This window comes from Anabrus simplex, chromosome 1 (genome assembly GCF_040414725.1).
Source record: "Anabrus simplex isolate iqAnaSimp1 chromosome 1, ASM4041472v1, whole genome shotgun sequence".
Lineage (NCBI taxonomy): Eukaryota > Metazoa > Arthropoda > Insecta > Orthoptera > Tettigoniidae > Anabrus > Anabrus simplex.
In genome coordinates, this window is record NC_090265.1 from 1,188,641,206 (window position 1) to 1,188,658,474 (window position 17,269).

Genomic DNA, 17,269 nt, shown 5'->3' on the forward strand with positions numbered 1-17,269 from the left:
GCCGTTCTTGCAAGGGCTAATCCCATACTAAAGAGGTGACTTATAAAAGGAAACAATTTACATTACGTTAAGGAAGAAACTGTTGTGAAAAATAAGTTCACCTCAATGCAATATGAGTGGGAGCTCGAGAGGGTTAAGCACTCTCTATCCCAATATGTAGTTAAAACAGAAAGAATTGACACCGAGTGTCTTTACATTTTTACAGGAAAGTTACATGGAAAAGGCTTCGGACCTGCCCCGAGAGTTAAACTGCTGAGCTAGCAAGAAAAGAAGTTATTAAAAGGCCATTACCTTGTGGTTGAACTGCTGCCTGAAGAAAGAGGCGCTTCCCGCCCCCTGCTACGTACTTTACACACTGAAAGATGTTACTGAAGTGGCGCGGAGACCCGAAAATCAGCAGTTTATATACTCTCGCGGAAAGTTCGAGGCGTTTCAGGAATGAGAACACCCTCCCACAAGAACTTTATTGGCTAGGGTTAAGCAGCATATCCCCGTTGAGGAAGATACACCTGATTGGTCATAAATTAATTAAAGAAAATCGGGATTGGCTAAATTCAAAACAAGGGGAAAGAAAGGGTTATACAGCCAACTTAAACAATAACAGAAAGAAATTTAACAAGGAACAAACTTTTGAATCCAGGACACTGCCCTTGAGGCGGTAGAGGTGGGATCCCTCGCTAAGTCCGAGGGAAAAACCGAACCTGGAGGGTAAACAGATGATGATGATGATGACAAACTTTTGAAATAAAAATTTCTCCAAAAAACAGTTCTTTCACTTCGCACTAGGGCGCACCATTGTAGTTCTTCAGTAGCGTCCTCTAGAAGAGAATGTTCACACTTCTTACTACAGGCAAAACAAAATACATCGAAAACAACCCAGTTCAGAAACTTCAAAATTTCCAAGTAGTGACATCTTCTGAGAAACTTGAAAATTAACACCTTAGATAAAGTTCAGACTTCCTCCAGTAGGGGAGTTCCACCTGGCGCAAGGTATGAATTAGCGACGTGGGGTTGTACCACCCGGTACAGGTCCAATAAAAGTTAGTGGGTGGAGCTGTTTTTTATTCATGAATTGTCTCGAACGTTCTCCGAGGGTATATAAACTGCTGATTTTCTTTTCTCGCAGCCACTTGATCAACATCTAACCTAATGTACGGACGTGTAGCAGTAGGCGGGAGGTGCCTCGTTCATCAGGCAGCAGCTCTTCGGCAAGGTAATGGCCACTTAACATCCTTATTTCTCGCTAGCACAGCTGTATAACCGGCGGGAAAGGTCCGAAATCTTTACCATGTAACCTATCAATATAAATATGTAAATTTCGACCAGCTTATATATAAGGTAAATCTGTAACTGGAATTTGGAGATAGAGAGTGATTTACCCTCTCGCGCTACACTTCATATTGGTTTGAGATGACTACGTTTTGAAACTGATTTTCTTCTTCATCATCATCATCTCTTTACCCTCAAGGTTCGGTTTTTCCCTCGGACCTCTACCGCCTCAAGGGCAGTGTCCTGAGCTTCAGACTCTTGGTTGGGGGATACAACAGGGGAGAATGACCAGTACCTCGCCCAGGCGGCCTCACCTGCTATGCTGAACAGGGGCCTTGTGGAGGGATGGGAATATTGGAAGGGATCGATAAGGAAGAGGGAAGGAAGCGGCCGTGGCCTTAAGTCAGGTACCATCCCGGCACTCACCTGGAGGAGAAGTGGGAAACCACTCAGTTGACCTCCCGAGGCTGAGTGGACCCCGTTCCAGCCCTCGTACCACTTTTCAAATTTTCGTGGCAGAGCCGGGAATCGAACCCGGACCTCCGGGGGTGGCAGCTAATCACGCTAACCACAACACCACAGAGGCGGACACTGATTTTCTTCCTTTTTGTAATGACTTAAACTTTTCTTATACGAGTCAGCTCCATAGTTTGGGAATAGCCCATGTTTCTTCGGCTTGGAAGCCTTTGAAATGTGGATCCACCGTAGGATGCTCAGGATTTCGTGGGTTGCACGACTAACGAACCAAGAAGTACTCAGAAGGGCAAGAGCAAGTCGGGAACTCGTTCAAACAATAAAACTCCGGAAGATCTCTTACCTTGGCCACATCCTTAGAAATGACCGTTACCTCATCTTACAGCGGATTGTACAAGGCAAAATACAGGGTCGAAGAGGTATCGGGAGGAGGCGAACATCATGGCTTGGAAACATCAAAGAATGGACTGGAATTCACAGTGTTGAAAGACTTTTCCACCTAGCAAGAGATCGTTCTGCATTCGCCACAGTGATCGCCAACGTCAGGGGGACCTGATACGGTACTATGAAGAAGAAGAAGAAGAAGAAGAAGAAGAAGAAGAAGAAGAATGCCTTTTAGGTTTTAAGGATGCATATTTAGGAGTGCAAGTAAACGCCTCCATTCAACTTGGACTTGCGGGCCATTTACTTAACCTGTTATTTTCTGCTAAGGTCCAGTAGGTTGGGTACGACATACCCCCCCTTTCATTTGTGTAAGTTGTTCCTTGATGGCAATTAATTGTAAAGTCTGGTAGGGCCTTTTGTAGGCTTGGAAAATTGAGAGTGGGTCAGCTCTTTTATGCATTCTAAAATTACCTGTGTCCGCCTCTGTGGAGTAGTGGTTAGCGTGATTAGCTGCCACCCCGGCGGTCCCGGTTCGATTCCCGGCTCTGCCACGAAATTTGAAATGTGGTACGAGGGCTGGAACGGGGTCCACTCAGCCTCGGGAGGTCAACTGAGTAGAGGTGGGTTCGATTCCCACCTTAGCCATCCTGGAAGTGGTTTCCCGTCGTTTCCCATTTCTCCTCCAGGCGAATGCCGGGATGATACCTAACCTAAGGCCACGGCCGCTTCCTTCCCTCTTCCATGTCTATCCCTTCCAATCTTCCCATCCCCCACCAAGGCCCCTGTTCAGTATAGCAGGTGAGGCCGCCTGGGCGAGGTACTGGTCATTCTCCCCTGTTGTATCCCCCGACCAAGAGTCTGAAGCTCCAGGACACTGCCGTTGAGGCGGTAGAGGTCCGAGGGAAAAGCCGAACCTGGAGGGTAAACAGATGATGATGTTGATGATGAGGAAGGGGATTTAGGGATTGGAAACACTTACTAAGGGAGATGTTCAATAAATTTCCAATTCCTTTGAAATCATTTAAGAAAAGACTAGGAAAACAACAGATAGATAATCTACAGCCTGGGCGACTGCCCTAAATACTAATCAGTAGTGACTGATTGATTGTAATAAGAATATTACTAGGCACCGGAGGGATTTGAACACTCTATCTCCCGTGTACTAGTCAGGCACTTTCGCCAACGAAGCCACGGCGCCACGCAGTAAACCCTTCCGACGGGCGAATTTAAGTAGGTGGTACAGTGAAAGTAAACAACAATAAGAGAGATATCACCGATAGTTGAAGTAAAGTAAGAAGAATGCTACCAGGCACCGGAGGGGTTCGAACCTCCGACCTTCTGCTTACAACACAGGCGCCTTAACCTACTAAGCCACGGCGCCTTGCCATGCGCGAGTTCATTGGGCGAAGTAACGTAGGTGTTAAAGTATTAAAAAAATTTTTTTAAAAAAAACAGACCGACGATTGGTGAAGTAAAGTAATAAGGATGCTACTGGGTACGGGACAGATTCGAAACATCGATCTCCTGTTCACTAGAAATGCGCTTTAACCAACTAAGTCACGGCGCCACGCGGTGTGTGGTTTCATCGGGCGAAGTAAATTAACGTAATGTGTAAGTAAACGTCAGATATCGACGATAGATGAAGTAAAGTAATAATAATGTTACTAGGCACCACAGAGATTCGAACCATCGATCTCCCGTTCACTAGCCAGGCGCTTCCACCAACTAAGCCAGCGCGCCACGCGGTGTGCGTTTCGGCGGGAGAATTAAGAGGGCTGGAACGGGGTCCACTCAGCCTCGGGAGGTCAACTGAGTAGAGGTGGGTTCGATTCCCACCTCAGCCATCCTGGAAGTGGTTTTCCGTGGTTTCCCACTTCTCCTCCAAGCGAATGCCGGGATGGTACCTACCATAAGGCCACGGCCGCTTCCTTCCCTCTTCCTTGCCTATCCCTTCCAATCTTCCCATCCCTCCATAAGGCCCCTGTTCAGCATAGCAGGTGAGGCCGCCTGGGCGAGGTACTGGTCATTCTCCCCAGTTGTATCCCCGACCAAGAGTCTGAAGCTCCAGGACACTGCCCTTGAGGCGGTAGAGGTGGGATCCCTCGCTGTGTCCGAGGGAAAAGCCGACCCTGGAGGGTAAACAGATGATGATGATGATGATGAACACAGATATCACTGATTGTTGAAGTAAAGTAATAAGAATATCACTAGGCACCGAAGGGATTCGAACCCTCGATCTCCTGTTTACTGGACAGGCGCTTTAACCATCTAAGCCACGGCGCCACGCGGTGTCTCGATTCATCGGGCGAAGTAAATTTAGGTAATGTATAAGTAAACAACAACAGCACAGATGTCGACGGTGGATGAAGTAAAGTAACAAAAATGATACCAGTCCCCGGAGGGACTCGTACCACCGATCTCCCGTTTACTGGACAGGCGCTTTCACCAACTAAGCCACGGCGCCACGCGTTGCGCCCTTTCGACGGCAGAATTAATGTAGGTGGTAAAGTTTAAGAATACAACAATACCACAGGTGCCTTGTAGCATTCGTTTTACTTTACTTCATCTTCAGTTTTGGAACTGGACTAATTTTTTTTCCGCACATACAACATGGTCCGCCTCTGTGGTGTAGTGGTTAGAGTGATTAGCTGCCACCCCCGGAGGTCCGGGTTCGATTCCCGGCTCTGCCACGAAATTTGAAAAGTGGTACGAGGGCTGGAACGGGGTTCACTCAGCCTCGGGCGGTAAACTGAGTAGAGGTGTGTTCGATTCCCACCTCAGCCATCCTGGAAGTGGTTTTCCATGGTTTCCCACTTCTCCTCCAGGCAAATGCCGGGATGGTACCTAACTTAAGGCCACGGCCACGGCCGCTTCCTTCCCTCTTCCTTGTCTATCCCTTACAATCTTCCCATCCCTCCACAAGGCCCCTGTTCAGCATAGCAGGTGAGGCCGCCTGGGCGAGGTACTGGTCATTCTCCCCAGTTGTATCCCCGACCCAAAGTCTGAAGCTCCAGAACACTGCCCTTGAGGCGGTAGAGGTGGTATCCCTCGCTGAGTCCGAGGGAAAAACCTAACCTGGAGGGTAAACAGATGATGATGATGACATACAACATGGCCACCCCTCGTGTTCCAGCCCTCGTACCACTTTTCAAATTTCGTGGCAGAGCCGGGAATCGAACCCGGGCCTCCGGGGGTGGCAGTTAATCACTCTAACCACTACACCACCGAGGCGGACAACTTCTTTTTTCCTGGTAAAAAATCCTTGAAAACTTACAACCATTTCCATTCGAATAAAGCTTGAACTAGCCTCTATCCCATAGTGGTTGACATACTGTGCAGCTTCGTAGCAAACCCTGCAACTGTCCATATTTGCCAAACTCTTAAGGTAATATGGGCACATTTTCTGGTAATATGGGCACTTATTAAATCACAATTAGAGCCACGGATATGGTTATATTCATTTTTATTGTAACAAGGTGGTTGTATTGAACATACATATATGAAATAAGGGTAAATATATATTATAATTAAACACTGATCATGAACAAATGCTACCAAGGTAGTAGAACTAATACCATTATTAAGTTATCAATTCGGAATCACTTGAATTGAATTAGAGAATGTAAGTAACATAAAACTGGCCAAAACTGTGTGTAATATGAAAAGTAAAAGGATTAATCTAAAAGAAACAGTCACATGAGAGCAGTCTGAGTCATAAATACTGACAAGGTTTTTAACTGCCCCCATCACAATAGAAAGAATCGCCTTCTATCTCTACGCACTCCTCATGGAACCACTTAGCACATGAACCACAACACTTAGCCCACTTCTGCCCTTCATTCTCATCATAATAATTCCCCTTACACACAGGACAAATACAGGAAAATTTGTTGCTCCGTATGGCTTTACGCTTTGCGGCTAAACCTCCTCTACTGACTCCTGCGATAGGCCTAGCCCTTTTCGGCGCTGAAGCCAGATTTTCTTCACTTGCAAGTTCTCTTGCAGCACACTTACGTCTTCCCCGGTTACTAGTCGTCATCTTCAGTTTTGGAACTGGACTAATTTTTTCCTTTTTCACATACAACATGGCCACCCCTCGTGTTCATTTGGAGTCCTGACTCGTCGGCATTAAATATTCTGGCTGGCTTGTTTAGCAGATTCAAATCCTTCATCTTTTTTATCAAGAATTTTAAGTTTGTCTAGGCACATTATAAGTTCTAGATGCTTGTAAATGATTACAGTCGCCATTTCTTACTGTTATTACAACACGCGACATATCCTCTTTATCCCATTTCTGGCGGATACCCGCTCGTTCATTCCCATTTTGCATCATAATCTGGAAAAAAAGGAAAAATGATTTATTTTTTGCGAAATAGCTACATGCGATATTAATCGATTAACATGAAAACGTACAGATTGCCGTAGAACTAAAAAAGAATAAGTCTATCTCAGAGCCCGTCACATAAATACAATGTAATTTGATGATGCCCATATTACCTACAATTTCACTGCCCATTTTTGCCTCAGTGCCACATTTCAGAAGTTGTCATTAATGGGAAAGAACTAACTCCCAAGCGCGTATCCTCTCGCTACAACATACCCTACACTAACCTTGCAAGCAACCCTAGTAATATTTCTTGAAAAATAAACTTGTCCGCCTCTGTGGTGTAGTGGTTAGCGTGATTAGCTGCCACCCCCGGAGGTCCGGGTTCGATTCCCGGCTCTGCCACGAAATTTGAAAAGTGGTACGAGGGCTGGAACGGGGTCCACTCAGCCTCGGGAGGTCAACTGAGTAGAGGTGGGTTCGATTCCCACCTCAGCCATCCTGGAAGTGGTTTTCCGTGGTTTCCCACTTCTCCTCCAGGCGAATGCCGGGATGGTACCTAACTTAAGGCCACGGCCGCTTCCTTCCCTCTTCCTTGCCTATCCCTTCCAATCTTCCCATCCCTCCACAAGGCCCCTGTTCAGCATAGCAGGTGAGGCCGCCTGGGCGAGGTACTGGTCATACTCCCCAGTTGTATCCCCGACCAAGAGTCTGAAGCTCCAGGACACTGCCCTTGAGGCGGTAGAGGTGGGATCCCTCGCTAAGTCCGAGGGAAAAACCGACCCTGGAGGGTAAACAGATGATGATGATGATGATGATGAAAAATAAACTTATTTCGCGTGTAGTGCCTCGATTTTGGAAGAGTAGACTGGTCTACTTACCTCAAACCATGTTCTTTTCAGCTTCCGTTAGCACAGTAGAAGACAACCTTTAACATACTGAGCAGGCATGGCACTTCACGATCACCAACCTAGCAGAGCGCATGCTTCTACTCGCTACCATTGCGTGAAAAATGAAAAATTTCTTAAATCTGCCCATATTACCTTGGTGCCCATATTTGCCAAGTTTACCCTAACACAGATTTCACCGATAGTTGAGGTAAAGTAATAATAATGTTACCAGGCACCGGGGTGGGGGATTCGAACCCTCGATCTCTTGCTTACTAGACAGCGCTTTAACCAACTGTGCCACGGCGCCACGCAACGTGCATTTTCAACAGGTTATTTAAAGTAGGTGGTAATGTGTAAGTATACAACAATAACACAAATATCACCGATAGTTGAAGTATAGTAATAAGAATGTTACTAGGCACCGGAATGATTCGAAGTATTTTTGTCTTTACTAAATTTAATTAATTCTTTTGTGGGTTGGCAATATTTAGCTTTTCCTTCCGCCTGTTTTGAAGTTAGCCAATCAAGAATTTCTGTAATTAATTTCCCACAAATCACTGTTTTTTTCTTCTATTTGGTGTGTAACTTTAAGCGATCCAATAAAAGTTCGTGGGTGTGGCTGTTTTTTATTCATGAAAGCTCTCGAAATTTCCCCGAGGGTATATAAACTGCTGATTTTCTTGTCTCGCGGGCACTTGATCAACATCTAACCTAGTGTACCGACGTGTAGCACTAGGCGGGAGGTGCCTCGTTCATCAGGCAGCAGCTCTTCGGCAAGGTAATGGCCACTTAACATCCTTATTTCTCGCTAGCACACCTGTTTAACGCGCGGGACAGGTCCGAAACCTTTACCATGTAAACTATCTCTATAAATATGTCAATTTCGACATGCTTATATATTAACATAACTAAATCTGTAACTGGAATTTGGGGATAGAGAGTGATTTATCCTCTCGAGCTCCACTTCATATTGGATTGACGTTACTACGTTGTCTAACTGATTTTCTTCCTTTCTGTAATGACTTAAACTTTTCTTATACGACTCACCTCCATAGTTTGGGAATAGCCCATGTTTCTTCGGCCTAATGCCTTTTAGGTTTTAAGGATGCATATTTAGGAGTGCAAGTAAGCGCCTCCATTCAGCTTGGTGTTGCGGGCCATTTACTTAACCTGTTATTTTCTGCTAAGGCCCAGTAGGTTGGGTACGAGATACCACCCTTTCATTTGTGTAAGTAGTGCCTTGATGGCAATTAATTGTAAAGTCTGGTAGGGCCTTTCAATAGGCTTGGAAAATTAAGAGCGGGTCAGTTCTTTTATGTGTTGTAAAAGTGCCTGTAAGAGGTTTGACCTTGTTAGTTATGGAGCTGGTGCTCCTGGTATTAGGGGCTTTCTGCCCTTGGCAAGGTTTGGGCGTTTGGAATTGTAAACTAGGGGCTTGTAGTCCAAGAGAGTTAAATTTCTTGGATCCAGCTAACTTTGGATTTTAGATTGCCATGTCCTTATAATTTCCCTTGTGAAAAGCTATTAGTTTTTGTTGTTATTACTTGTTAAAATTCGGAAAAGTCCGCCTCTGTGGTGTAGTGGTTAGCGTGATTAGCTGCCACCCCCGGAGGTCCGGGTTCGATTCCCGGCTCTGCCACGAAATTTGAAAAGTGATACGAGGGCTGGAACGGGGTCCACTCAGCCTCGGGAGGTCAACTGAGTAGTGGGTTCGATTCCCACCTCAGCCATCCTGGAAGTGGTTTTCCGTGGTTTCCCACTTCTCCTCCAGGCAAAAGCCGGGTTGCTACCTAACTTAAGGCCACGGCCGCTTCCTTCCCTCTTGTTTGTCTATTCCTTCCACTCTTCCCATCCCTCCACAAGGCCCCTCTTCAGCATAGCAGGTGAGGCCGCCTGGGCGAGGTACTGATCATTCTCCCCAGTTGTATCCCCCGAGCAAGAGTCTGAAGCTCCAGGACACTGCCCTTGAGGCGGTAGAGGTGGGATCCCTCGCTGAGTCCGAGGGAAAACCGACCCTGGAGGGTAAGCAGATGAAGATGATGATGAAAATTCGGAAAATATAACCTTGTTAAAGTTTTATATTAACTTTGATTTGATAGTTAGACCCATTCCCCCCTGGCACCTTCTTTCAGCTCTGCTGATCCACCAAACCACGGTAACAGTAAGTATACAACAATAACACAGATATCACCGATAGTTGAAGTAAAGTAATGAAAATGTTATTAGGCACCGGAGGGATACCAACCTCCAATCTCCTGTTCACTAGACAGGCGCTTTTAACCAACTATGCCCCGACGCTACGCAGTCTGTGGTTTCATCGGGCGAAGTAACATAAAGTAATGTGTAAGTAAACAACAACAGCACGGATATCGACGATAGATGAAGTTAAGTAATAATAACGTTACAATGCACCGGAAAGATTCGAACCATCGATCTCCCGTTCACCAGCAAGGCGCTTCCACCAACTAAGCCACGGCGCCACGCTGTGTGCGCGTACAACGGGCGAATGAACGTACGTGGTAAAGTGTAAGTATACACAAAGAAAAAACAGAACGACGGTAGTTGAAGTAAAGTGATAAGAACGTTACAAGGCACCGGTGGGATTCGATACCCTCGATCTCCTGTTTAAGACAGGCGCTTTAACCAACTAAGCCACGGCGCCACGCGATGTGTGTTTTCATCGGGCGAAGTAACTTAAGGTAATGCGTAACTAACCACCAACAGAACAGATATCGACAACAGATGAAGTAAAGTAATAACAATGTTACAAGGCACCGGAGGGGTTCGAAGCCTCGATCTCCTATTAGACAGGCGTTTTACCCAACTAAGCCACGGCGCCACGCGGTGTATTGTTTCATCGGGCGAAGTAACTTAAGATAATGTGTGAGTAAACAACAACAGCACAGATATCGACGGTAGATGAAGTAAAGTAACCTGAATGTTACTAGGCACCGGAGGGATTCGAACCCTCGACCTCCTGTTTGCTAGACAGGCGCTTTAACTAACTCAGGCACGGCGCCACGCGTTTTGTCGGTTCATCTGGCGAAGTAACTTAAGGTAATGTGTAAGTAAACAACAACAACAGCACAGATTTAGACGGTAGATGAAGTAAAGTAACACGAATGTTACTACGCCCCGGAGGGATTCGAACCACCGATCTCCCGTTTACTAGACAAGCGCTTTCACCAACTAAGCTACGGCGTCACGCGGAGTGCGCTTGCGACGGGAGAATTAATGTAGGTGGTAAAGTTTAAGTATACAACAACACAACAGGTATCACCGATAGTTGAAGTAAAGTAATAAGAATGCTACTAGGCACCGGAGGGTTTCGAATGTACCGGGCGGTACACCTCCACGCCGCTAGTTCAAATATTGCGCCAGTTGAAACTCCTCTACAGGAGAAAGCCTGTACTTTAACAAACTGTATTAATTCAACGGTTTCTCGGAAGATGTCACTACTGTAAATTTGGTAATTTTCAAGTGTTCTGAACTGTGTCTATTTCGATTTGTGTTTGTTTGCTCCGTATCAAGAAGTTTGGACATTCTCTAACAGATGTCTACCAAAAACTATGATATCGCACTCTGGTGTACAGGAATGTACTCTCCTGAAGAAAGTTTGTATTCGTAAGTTTTGTCTTTACTAAATTTTGTTCTGTCATTTGTGGGTTGGCAATATAAATCCTTTCTTTCTGCCTGTTTTGAATGTAGCCAATCAGGAATTTTTGTAATTAATTTTCCACCAATAAGGTGTTTCTTCCTCGTCTTGTGTATTACTTTTTGCTGTTATCCAATAAACGTTTGTGGGCGGGTTGTTATCATTCATGAAAGGTCTCGAACTTTCCACGAGGGTATAAAACTGCTGATTTTCTTGCCTCGGGGCCACTTCAGAAACATCTTTCTTAGTGTGTCGATATGTAGCAGGAGGCGGGAAGCGCCTCTTTCTTCGGGCAACAGATCTCCAACAAGGTAATGGCCTGTTAACATCTTTATTTCTTGCTAGCTCAGCAGTTTAACTCTCGGAGAAGGTTCGAATCCTTTAATATGTAACCATCTTTTTAAAATGTAAATTCCTTTTCTGTCTATGTAAAATCTACAAATATCTTTCACCGTAAAGCGGGGATAGCGAGTGCTTCACCCTTTCGAACTCCCCTTCATTTTGAAATGGAGGTGATTACGTTTTCATAACCGTTCTTCTCTCCTTTAATGCAGTAAATCCCTAGCGTGGGATTACCCCTGTATTATCGGCCTAGCGCCACATAGGTTTTAAGACAAAAACTTTGTGCTGGAGTGCAAATTACGCCTCCATCCCCTTTGCTTTGGGCCAGTAACTTAACCTGATATTTTGTTTTCTTCATGCGACGGTCCTGTAGGCTGGGTATTAATTACCCCTGTTTCCTTGTGTGCCTTGAGGGCAGATAGAAGTGAAGTTTGTTGTGGCCTTTGAGAGGCTTGTGAAATTGAGAGCGGGTTTGCTCATTTCCTTAACATCGTAATTAGGAGCTAGTGCTCCTTGGCACGATGGGGTTTTCTGCCCCTTTGTTCATTTGGTAACTTGGTAAAGTTGAGCTAATCGTTCAAAGATTGTGAGTGTGGGGCTCGAAGCCCAAAACCTGGTAAAAAACCCCTGAACGGGAAAAATTTTTTGTACCTGCCTTTCGTTGTTATTTCACCTAGTGGAAATTGTTGAATGTTGTTATCTGTTATTTGTTGTTTTTGAAAAGAAAATATAACCTTTGTTAAAGTTTTAAATTAACTTTAATTCTGTAGTTGAGACCTATTCCAGCCCGCACCTTCTTTCACCTCTGCTGTTTCACAGATACCTCAAAACATCGAACACTCGATCTACTGTTTACTAGACAGGCGCTTTAACCAATTAAGCCACGGCGCCACGCGGTGGGTGTTTTTATCGGGCGAAGAAACTTAAGGTAATGTGTAAGTAAACAACAACATAACAGATATCGACGATGGATGAAGTAAAGTAACAAGAATGTTACTAGACACCGGAGAAATTCGACCATCGATCACCCGTTCACTACACAGGCGCTTCCACCAACTAAGCCACGGCGCCACGCGATGTGCGCTTTCGGCGGGAGAATTAAAGTAGGTGGTAAAATGTAAATATACAACAATAACACAGATATCACCGATAGTTGAAGTTAAGTAATAAGAATGATACTAGCCACCGGACAAATTCGAAACATCGATCTCCTGTTTACTAGACAGGCGCTTTAACCAACTTAGCCACGGCGCCACGCTGTGTGCGCTTTGAACGGGCGACTTAACGTACGTGGTACAGTGTAAGTATACACAAAGAACACACAGATCGATAATTGTTGAAGTAAAGTAATAAGAATGTTACTAGACACCGGAGGGATTCGAACCGTCGATCTCCTGTTTACTAGACAGGCCCTATAACCAACTAATGCACGGCGCCACGCGGTGTGTGGTTTCATCGGGCGAAGTAACTTAAGGTAATTTGTAAGTAAACAACAATAACACAGATTTCACCAATAGTTCAAGTAAAGTAATGTACCCGATGCATTTACTGGACGTATTAAAAATGGCGCCTACGGAAGGTAGAGGCCAGCCAAGGCAAAGAAATGTGTAATAGGGTATCGATATTGATGTATGCTAGAGGGCCATGACTAACTTAAACCTACCACTATGAAGGCGGTGTACAATGGTGTAGAATCGATAGAATTGTTTTTTAAAAAATAAGAAGGATCAAACAGATTATTATAAAAACTGACTTAAAAAATTGACGTGGTAAGGACAAGATATCCCGAACATCGCTCTCAAAAATAAGCAAGATTTGCAATATCTAACGTGAAATTTTAAGCTGAGAGGACGGAAATATTGAACGAAACGAAGAGATAAACGTTGAAATACCGTAAAGAGGGAATAAAATCCAGAAGTTTTGAAAAGTCCGTCCAAATACTTAGACGCAAAATCGTTTGAAAACAAGAAGTTGATTGAGACGTGAGAGCTCGAGGTTGAGCTATATTTAATGGAAATAATAGCAAGGACAGCCTAAATAAAGAAGCAATCACTATAAAAAATATATATATACTACGCAGAACCATGAAGAATCCATATTTTCCAGAATCGACGCATATTGTCTACTGTGTTCCTGAACAGATGATGGCTTGCTAAATCGGCATAGACCAACCTGGAGGGAGATGTCATCCTAGCTGTTAAAACCACCCGACCCGTGTGGAGGAGGTCACTCTACCTGAGATACCAGTGGTGGAGATCCTGCCCAGTTCCCAATCCAAGGCCTGCGACCAGACCGAAGAGCAACTAAGGCCCGAGATATTGAATGGCGAGCTAAGTAATAGTATTAAGTAGTATAATTTCTTATGTAGAGTATTACCAGTATATGCAATAGATCTGAATAGCCTAAGCGTGAGACAATTAAGTGTGCAGTGAATATAAGAAAGTGCAGTGTGAAATATTTAAGACGATATCTCGTGACAGAATGGTAACGTGTTTACTACATTATTTTATCCAAGGATGAAGGAATACGATTTAAAATGCGACATAGTGTAACAGCTGTTTTCAAAGAATCCCGGTTAGTTAGAAAGATCCATGAGTGATGTAATACCAGTCAAAACCAGTTACGTCACAGAGGGATGCATGTTTGAATTGGTTAAGTTAAATAACCATACTCTTTGCTGTGTGAATATATTGAAAGAATAAATACTGAATTTGGGGTTATATGTTGAATTGTATGACAAAATGCGTTTTGAGGAACGAATTCTACGCTATTGGAGAGATACGTATCGTTGTGTTTAATTAATATTGGAGGTTAAACGCGGTAATTATAGATGTTAAATGAATTAAATATGGGTTGAAACGAAGGTTAATAATGAAATAATGGAAGTATATATGGTATTTTAAATGATATATGGCGCAGATTAACAGGGAGTAAAACGTATATGATATATATAATGTGCGATGTAGGAGCACATGTAAAGCGACTACGGAATATAAGTATGCCCCAGGGAGGAACTATAGCAAGGTACGGACAATAAAATTACGCATATTTTAATGAAGTGTGAAAGTGGTTTGACAATAATAACAACCGGTGATGGTTAAATGAATACCTGATTGTATCATATTCTGAATGAATTGTAATTGTGTGGAAGATCAAACTTGTATGCAACAAGTATGAAAATGTAGTGTTGAAATATCTTTGTGTGGGCATTTGCACATATATATATGAAAAATGCTTATTGGCTATGTGTATATTGAACTGGAATACGTTACATAAGAAATTATCTAGCTAGAGTAGGGAAATTATTTGAGATTTACGTAAGATATCATCGATGTTTTGTTAATCTGAAATATTATTAGAGCGAATATTTAGTTAGGAGCCGTAATTTAAGTGGCAATCGGACCAAGAAACTTAGTGCGTCATTCAATATTTCATTTTCTTCACTGTAGTCTGCACCAACGAACTCAGATAATTTTCAATGTAACTTAGGTCACTGATATTTGTATTCAGGACACTTTATTCAAATTCAGTTCATTTCCGCGATAACTTGAACAATGTTATGGTTGTATTTTTAATGAGGGTGTATAATTAACACCGTGAGTGATGGAATAACTTATTGATGTACCGAATTTTGACCGTGGTCTGAAGACTTTGATGTAATATATACTTAAGTGACCAGGTGTAAATTTTAATAGGAAGATGAAACAAAACAACAATTCATTTCAGGAATACGCGACCCAGAATGTTAAGATATGTAAACTTAGTTTAGGAGTAAGGCAGCGCTGGCCTAGAACATTTGATTCAGTAATTAAAATATTTATTTATTAGGTTGATAATTGGAAGATTATGAGCAATATTTGACATTAACCATTTCTTTCACGAATCTTGATAGTTTAATAAATGTGTTTCTTGATTAATTTTTATAGAATGGAATGAGTTCTCATTTATAATGGTAGTCAATAGTTGTACTTAGTGAGTAAGGTTCTCGTTATGCGGATATGTTTTTCGAAAGGTTGACTGAAATTTATGTTCGCAAAATCCACTACTGAGCGTTGAATTACGTAATTCTGAACCGCGTATGATACCGTTACTTTCTCTTTGAACACACGTTAAACCAAAACATAGAAAAATTAACCATTTTTCTGGAGGCATGAATACCCCGAGATATGTAACTGACTAGTTGGGAAAATACTGTGGTTACCCTGACCCGTAGGGTGCAGTAATAATGATGTTACTAGGCAGCGACGAGAGGGGATTCGAACCCTCTATCTATGCTTTACTAGACAGTGCTTTAACCGACTGTGCCATGGCGCCACGCACTGTGCGCTTTCAACAGGTGATTTAAAGTTGGTGGTAATGTGTAAATATGTCCGCCTCTGTGGTGTAGTGGTTAGCGTGATTAGCTGCCACCCCGGAGGTCCGGGTTCGATTCCCGGCTCTTCCACGAAAATTTGAAAAGTGGTACGAGAGCTGGAACGGGGTCCACTCAACCTCAGCCATCCTCGACGTGGTTTTCCGTGGTTTCCCACTTCTCCTCCAGGCGAATGGTACCTAACTTAAGGCCACGGCCGCTTCCTTCTCTCTTCCTTGTCTATCCCTTCAAATCTTCCCATCCCTCCACAAGGCCCCTGTTCAGCATAGCAGGTGAGGCTGCCTGAGCGAGGTACTGGTCATTCTCCCCAGTTGTAACCCCCGACCAAGAGTCTGAAGCTCCAGGACATTACCCATGAGGCGGTAGAGGTGGGATCCCTCGCTAAGTCCGAGGGAAAAACCGACCCTGGAGGATAAACAGATGATGATGATGGTAATGTGTAAATATACAACAATAACACAAATATCACCGATAGTTGAAGTAAAGTAATAAGAATGTTACTAGGCACCGAAGAGATTCGAACCCTCGATCTCCTGCTTACAAAACAGGCGCTTTAACCAACTAAGCAACGGCGCCACGCTGTGCGCTAGTTCATTGCGCGAAGTAACGTAGGTGGTAAAGTGTACGTATACCAAAAAAAAAACAGAAAACCAGACCGACGATTGTTGAAGTAAAGTAATAGGGATGCTACTGGGCACCGGACAGATTCGAAACATCGAAGCACAGACATAGACGGTAGATGAAGTAAAGCAATTATAATGTTACTAGGCACCGGAGGGATTCGAACCCTCGATTTCCTGTTTACTAGATAGGCGCTTTAACCACCTTAGCCACGGCGCCAAGCTGTGTGCGCTTTGAACGGGCGACTTAACGCACGTGGTAAAGTGTAAGTATACACTGTTACGGAGTTATCCGTGGTAGTTAGAGGTGAAAGAAGGTGCGGGCGGGAATAGGTCTCAACTACAGAATTAAAGTTAATTTCAATCAAAATCTACAAATCAACAAATGACAACAAATAACAAAGTGTAACAGGTACCAAGTAGCAGATCACCATTTAAGAGTTTATAGATTACAGTCGTTCAAGTTTTGGGCTTCGAGCCCCAAGTTTAATTCCTGAGCTCTCAGCTCACAACCACCATCCTGAAGGGCAGAAAACCCCTAAGTACGAGGAGCACTTGCTCCTAATTACAATGTTAAGCAAAAGAGCAGACCCGCTCTCAATTTTACAAGCCTATCAAAGGCTACAACAAACTTCATTACTATCTGCCCTTAAGGCACACAAGGAAACAATGGTAACTAGTACCCAATCTACGGGGCCTTCGCAGGAAGGAAAACAAAACAAATGGGTTAATAAATGGCCAAAAATACAAAATGAATGGAGGCGATAACTTGCACTCCTACACCAAGTTTTGTCTAAAACCCATGTGGCGCTAGGCCGATCATACAGGGGCTAATCCCAAGCTAGGGAGGTGACACGTTTGAGAAAACTTTACTACATAAAGAAGAGCAGAACGGTTATGACAGCGTAGTCACCTCCCTTTTCAAAAATGAAGGGGAGT

General features: G+C 43.8%; 3 non-coding genes across 3 annotated transcripts; all 3 read right to left on the reverse strand.

Moving 5' to 3' along the window:
- Positions 1-4,336: 4,336 nt before the first annotated feature.
- TRNAT-AGU (transfer RNA threonine (anticodon AGU)) lies at positions 4,337-4,410 on the reverse strand. The gene has a single exon. It is a non-coding gene; the product is annotated as a tRNA-Thr (tRNA).
- A 5,877-nt stretch (positions 4,411-10,287) lies between these two features.
- Positions 10,288-10,361, reverse strand: TRNAA-AGC (transfer RNA threonine (anticodon AGU)). Its single transcript has one exon. It is a non-coding gene; the product is annotated as a tRNA-Ala (tRNA).
- Positions 10,362-16,476: 6,115 nt separating this feature from the next.
- On the reverse strand, positions 16,477-16,550 carry TRNAT-AGU (transfer RNA threonine (anticodon AGU)). Its single transcript has one exon. It is a non-coding gene; the product is annotated as a tRNA-Thr (tRNA).
- Positions 16,551-17,269: the final 719 nt, after the last annotated feature.